This window comes from Myotis myotis, unplaced genomic scaffold (assembly GCF_014108235.1).
Source record: "Myotis myotis isolate mMyoMyo1 unplaced genomic scaffold, mMyoMyo1.p scaffold_m19_p_1, whole genome shotgun sequence".
Taxonomy (NCBI): Eukaryota; Metazoa; Chordata; class Mammalia; order Chiroptera; family Vespertilionidae; genus Myotis; species Myotis myotis.
The window spans coordinates 152,133,594-152,140,307 of record NW_023416313.1 but is presented as its reverse complement, the minus strand read 5'-3'; the positions used below and the strand labels follow the sequence as shown (position 1 = coordinate 152,140,307).

At 41.1% G+C, this 6,714-nt stretch overlaps 1 protein-coding gene across 5 annotated transcripts in view; it reads right to left on the bottom strand.

Annotated features, from left to right (window-relative positions):
- Window positions 1-3,908: 3,908 nt before the first annotated feature.
- The window catches only part of KATNBL1 (katanin regulatory subunit B1 like 1), a 66,059-nt gene continuing 63,253 nt past the window's right edge, over window positions 3,909-6,714 (bottom strand). For all 5 annotated transcript variants that reach the window (XR_004965628.1, XR_004965625.1, XR_004965626.1 and 2 more), the window contains one exon: window positions 3,909-3,997. The gene's annotated coding sequence lies outside the window, so the exon portion shown is untranslated. The remainder of the gene's footprint in view (window positions 3,998-6,714) is intronic.

The window sequence follows — 6,714 nt, the reverse complement described above, 5'->3', positions numbered from 1 at the left end:
CTTTCCCCAATTTTCCCAGGCTAGGCTCCTCCCCTTTATGTCGCCATTTTTGCTCCTATTGCACATGCCCTAAATTTGTCTTAACATCTGGTTTCTACTGCACAAGTACTTACCTTCCTCTGTGCCATCTTTGCTCTCACCACCCATGTGCTCAGCAAAGAAATTTCCCCTACTGTTTTACACACACACACACACACACACACACACACACACACACACCCCATAATCCCAGCTAACAGGCCGCTGTCCCCTGAGGATATTGGAAAGCCAATTCTCTGTTCTTCCTGCCTGCTTGGGGATTAGCATCCATTTGGTGGAGGATGCGGCTATCCCTTGGGGGGGTCTGTAAATGCTACAGCTTCCTAGTTAATCAGATTTAATGTCTGATTCAACTCCCTAGATAATCAGGCTTAATGTCCGCTTCTACCCACCCCTTCTTTTATTAATAACTAGCTACCTACACTAACAGCTGTACATGGCATGTCAGAAAAAAGCAAGCAAAAAAAAAAGTATCATAAATAAAGGGAGGTGAAAAAAATAAACCTTTTTAGCAAAAATTTGCATTATATTAGTTTCTTAGATGGAGCATTCACCTCAGCTTCCAAAGCCATTAATGGCTAAATAAGATAGTCATTAATGTTAACTATAGGCACCATGTTATACAGCAGATCTCCAGAGCACATTCATTTTGTATAACTGTAACTTTATACCCACTGAGCAACCCTCAATTTTCCCCTGCCCCCATGCCTTGGCAACCACCATTCTGTTTTCTGTTTTGTAAGTTTATAACTTTAAATACCTCATTTAAGTGGGATCATGTAGTATTTGTCCTTCTGAGACTGACTTATTTCACTTGGAGTAATGTCACAAATGGTAGGACTTTCTTTTTTAAAGCTGAATAATATGCCACTGTATGTACATAACACATTCTTTTTAATCCATTTGTCTGTTGATGAATATGTGGGTTGTTTCCTTACCTTAACTATTGTGGAAAATGCTGTATTGCATACTTAAAATTTTCATAAGAAGATTTGGTCTGGAGAGCAACTAAGATGGCGGCATAGGTAAACACCGGGAAATTGTCGCCTCACACAACAATTGAAAATTACCGCAAAGGACTGAGCAAACATCATCCAGAACAACAGGAAGGCTGGCTGAGTGTAAATTCTACAACTAGAAGGAAAGAAAAGCACGCTGAGAGCCAGAGGCGCTGCGGAGGTGAAGTGCAGAGGTACGGCGGCTCGCGCGCGCGAGCAAAGGGGGTAGCACCTGAGGACGCGGCTGACTTTTTGAGTCACAAGCTCCTGACTGCTCTGAACTCCGGTTCCGGGAAGTCTCTGGGGACCAAGGACTCATACGGGGAGAGGCTGGTCTGTCTGGCAGCGAGTGAACTTGAGGGCGGCTTTCCCTCAGAGGTGCTTGCAGCCGTTACCGGGACACTGAGACGCGCGACTCCGGGCGGAGAATCGGCCATGGCCGCTTTCTCCGCCCTTTGACTCCCTGAGACCCCGCCCCACCCAGGCTGCGGCAGAGGCTTTTGCATGTGAATGTACCTAACTGCAGCCGAACCAGGCAGACCCTGAACTTCCAAGAGAAGGCCCAAGGCCCCGCAGCGGCTTGCATTGCTTCACAGCTGAGCCTCTTCGTGGCTCCTGCTGTGTGGCCTCAGGCAGAGGCTGAATTAGCACCTCCTTAGATCCAGGAGCCACTGTACCCAGTGGTCAGAGGGGGTCCATCCAGACTGCAACTCCTCAGACCCATAAGGGACACACTCAGGGAGCAGACTCAGTGAGCACCAAAGCCCCACTGAAGCAAGTCTTGCCCCAGAAGGGTGTCTTCAGCACAGAAGTTCTCCCACTTTAGACACAGCTGATTCTCACAGCCAATTGGCCTGGAGGTCAATTCCTCCCAGTGATTCTACAACAACCAAGGCACCAAGAGTGCACCAAGAGTGTCCACCCCAGGTAACTGGGGAGGCTGAGCTACTGGGCCCTACAGGACACCTGGCGCACAGGGCCACTCTATCAACACAGGGAAGCTGCCAAAATGCGGAGACAAAGAAACAGGTCACAAATGGCAGAAATGGAGGAAAGCAAACGATTGGATATAGAGTTCAAGGCCACGTTTATAAGGTTTTTCAAGAATTTTATGGAAACCGCCGATAAATTTAATGAATCCCTCAATAAGTATAGTGAGACCATGGAGGACATGAAAAAGGACCAACTAGAAATTAAGCATACACTGACTGAAATAAAGAATAATTTACAGAGATCCAGCAGCAGAAAAGAGGATCCCAAGAATCAAGTCAAAGATTTGAAATACAAAGAAACAAAAAATACCCAACCGAAAAAGAAAAAAGAAAAGAGATTCCAAAAATATGAAGATAGTGTAAGGAACCTCTGGGACAACTTCAAGCGTACCAACATCAGAATTATAGGGGTACCAGAAGGAGAGAGAGGGCAAGATATTGAAAACCTTTTTGAAGAAATAATGACAGAAAACTTCCCCTACCTGGTGAAAGAAATGGACTTACAAGTCCAGGAAGCGCAGAGAACCCCAAACAAAAGGAATCCAAGGAGGACCACACCAAGACACATCATAATTAAAATGCCAAGAGCAAAAGATAAAGAGAGAATCTTAAAAGCAGCAAGAGAAAGACAGTCAGTTACCTACAAGGGAGTACCCATACGACTGTCAGCTGATTTCTCAACAGAAACCATGCAGGCCAGAAGAGACTGGCAAGAAATATTCAAAGTGATGAATAGCAAGAACCTGCAACCAAGATTACTTTATCCAGCAAAGCTATCATTCAGAATAGAAGGTCAGATAAAGAGCTTCACGGATAAGAAAAAGCTAAAGGAGTTCATCACCACCAAACCAGCATTATATGAAATGCTGAAAGGTATTCTTTAAGAAGAGGAAGAAGAAAAAGGAACTCTTACCATTTGCCACAGCATGGATGGAACTGGAGAGCGGATAAATACCACATGATCTCACTCATTTGTGGAATATAATGAACAACATAAGCTGATGAACAAGGACTGATCCAGAGACGGAGAGGCATTGATTGGACTGTCGGGACTTGGAGGGAAGGTAGGGGAGGGTGGGGGTAAGGGGGAAAGATCAACCAAAGGACTTATATGCAAGCATATAGGCCTAACCAATGGACATGGATAACGGGGGGGTGAGGGCATGAGCGGGGGTGGGGGGTGGGGTAGAGGGTAACGTGGGGACAAGGACACATATGTAATATCTTAATCAATAAAAAATATATTAAAAAGAAAAAAAAATTTTCATAAGAAGGTAGATCTCATAGTTAAGTGTTCTTAACACACACAAAATGATACAAGGTTAATACTTTGATTATAATAATGGTATCACAGGTATACACTTCTGTATATGTTTGAACCCATCAAATAGGTCCATTAAATAGGTGCAGCTTTTGTATATCAATTACACCTCAATAAAGCTTTAAAAACTGAGATACATTTAAGATGATCTGGAAATGGTGTGATCAGAATTCTTCTGGATCAAGTTCTTATAAGGATAACTTCCAAGCAGCTTCCCATTAAACAAGTCATAATATACAGGAAAGGATACAAAGAACTCAGGACAAAAACAGCTGGTCGATGTATCTCTCTCATCGATGTTTCTAACTCTCTATCCCTCTCCCTTTTTCTCTATAAAAAATAAATAAAATATATTAAAAATAAATAAAGGGGAATCTGAATTTTAAAAAGGGAGCAGCTCTTTGAGGACAGCAACTGTACCTACCTTTGTGCTTAACATCAATAAGCATATAGCAAGTAATATGTTTATTACATACAGTCTCACTGCCTCTACCAGCTCATTACCAGAAACAATGACATGCAGTAAATAGAGAACTTTAGACATAGCCCCAATCATACCTGTTAGCAGTCACTGGGACAGAAAACCAACTTCTTAATTTTCTAATAAATGTTTTGAAAAACGTAATTGATATATGACGTTTAGAGAGCTGTATAATCAGAATGAGAAAATAAATTTTTGTTAGTCTAAGTTGAAGAAGAAAAAAGTCCCATAGATTCAACTTTAATTTTGAAGTTCTTTCTTCATATAGATTTAAACACTTGTTAACAACTTAACTGTTGAATGTTGAACCAAATATGTTTCTTTGCTATCTTTAACATTTGGCTTACAGTGGTTGTATATGTGTATTTATAAATTATCAATGTTACAATTTACTCAGATCACTGATAATAAATATTACTAGATTGTCCTTGAGGAAGCTTTTTCTTCTATATGGTCAGCTGTGGCTTTTTTCTTTAAAGAAACGATGGATCAAGAGATAAAAGTAGCAGACATGAAACTCATACCACATGTGATATGACAAATGTGGGTGTGCCAGCTGTTACAAGCAGCTCATGGAAGCTGTGGACATTTTATAAATATCTTTTAATTAAAGTATTTGATTTCAAATATAGTTCCTTAGTTTAACAGCTGAATTAACATTTAAAAGAAAAGCCCTAATTTTTATGTCATTTAAACACAAAGTTTATACTGAATCCCCCCATATCAACTCATAGTTTCAAAGAATTATTAGGTTCCGCTAACCTAATAAAGATAACAACAACAAGCCAGGCTATTTTCATTTAGTTCTAATTACAAAATTATATCATTTGTCCAAGAAAAGCTTAAGAAAATATATGGTGTAATACTAATCTAAAACTTTAGCTATTCTGAAGATCACACCAAGCACATGACAATTATTCAAATCACTTTAGCTATCATTAATTTCAAACTTATATCTATATTTAATGACATTTATAGAAAATAACTAGTTTAGATAATGTACCAAAACATAATTTCTAGTTATCACCTGAAACTTTAAAGCAAACTTTAGCTATTTCATATTTTGAAGATTTGTAGAATGAAGTTATTACACACATTAATCTAACCATATGGATTCTGACAAAGCAGAAATGATTTTTTAAGATTTCAACTATTTGTTTTCGCTATATCATTCACATACCATAAAATTCAGTATATGATTTTTTTTTTTTTTACACACAATTCAGTGGAGTTTAAAGTATATAATTCAGCCCTAGCTGGTTTGGCTCAGTGGATAGAGCATCAGCCTGTGGACTGAAGGGTCCCAGGTTCGATTCTGGTCAAGGGCACATGCCTGGGTTGTGGGCTTGATTCCCAGTAGGGAACGTGCAGCAGCCAGCCAATCAATGATTCTCTCTCATCATTGATGTTTCTATCTCTTTCTCCCTCTGAAATCAATAAAAATATATTTAAAAATAAAAAATATAAAGATAAATAAAGTATATAATTCAGTGGCTTTTAGTATGATAACAAAATTGTACAACCATTACCACTAGAAATTCCAAAATATTTTCATCACCCCAAAAAGAAACCCCATACCCATTCACTCTCAGGCCACCCTCCTGGGTAAAGGCCAAGACATAAATGAGTGGTTAATAGATTAAGACAACAATCAAATGGCCCTGAATCAATACTTAATCGGACATTCTTAAAAGCCTAACAGATTTATTTTGTTTCAATGCTATATAGTCATCTTTCATAAAATACTTGAATATTTAAAGTAATTTGTTAGAAGAGTACTAACATTTTTCTATTGATCTGTTTTGCTGTTAATTGGTTTATTAAGTGTGAAGCAAAACAAAACTATACTAGATTAAATCACCAATAACTATGTAAAGAGTAAAGTTTAATTGTTCTTTAAAACAAACATTTCAATGGTACTTTGTGAAAGCAATCCAATATAAAGTGTGATCTTAGAGTTGATGAAGACTGGGGAATTCTGCCTAGTTAGTACTGTAAAAATACTAATACACTATAGGAGAATGATCATTCGATAGTGTGCCCATTTGTAAGAAAATCACCCTCTTTTTATTCCACATCTATCTCTCTCTATAAAACCCTAATATGCAAATAGACCGAACCAAGGAACAACCTAACAACCAAACAATTGGTTGCTATAATGTGTGCTGACCACCAGGGGGTGCACGGACCATGGCAGGCATCGGCAGCAGTGGAATGGTGGAGCAGGTGAGCGGGGGTGCCAGACCAAGGTGGGGCACCAGTCGCTGTCATTGGGGTGAGCCTCTGGTGGTTACTGAAAATTCTTTGCTCCCGTGCACTGCGGTCCCCCCCAACGTTTGCACCTGCTGCCAGTGTTGGCCCCACTCGCATTCGCTGCCGGTGCCTAGCACCGGCCCTGATCACTCGGCGCCATCAGCGGCTTCTCCACCTCCCGCTGCTCCTGAGGGGCGATCAGGGTTGGCAGCTGCCGCTCACATCTGCTGCTGGCGCCGGCCCTGCTTGCACCTGCAGCTGGCACTAGAGCTGCCGCTCACATCCACTGCCAGCGCCCAGCATTGGTCCCAATCGCTCGGCACCGTCAGCGGGTGCGAGCGGAGCCAGCGCCATCAGCGCATGGGAGCAGGCAGACAGGGGACCAGAGGCTGTGATGGGAAGGGCTGGGCAGGGGCACGGAAAATAGGCTGAGACCCGCCCCTGTGCCCACCGTAGCCTTGCGGCCCAGTTTCTTTCAAGGTGCACGAATTCGTGCACTGGGCCCCTCATAAAGATATAATGATCTCTTTTTTAAAAAATATATTTTATTGATTTTTTACAGAGAGGAAGGGAGAGGGACAGAGAGTTAGAAACATTGATGAGAGAAACACATTGATCAGCTGCCCTCTG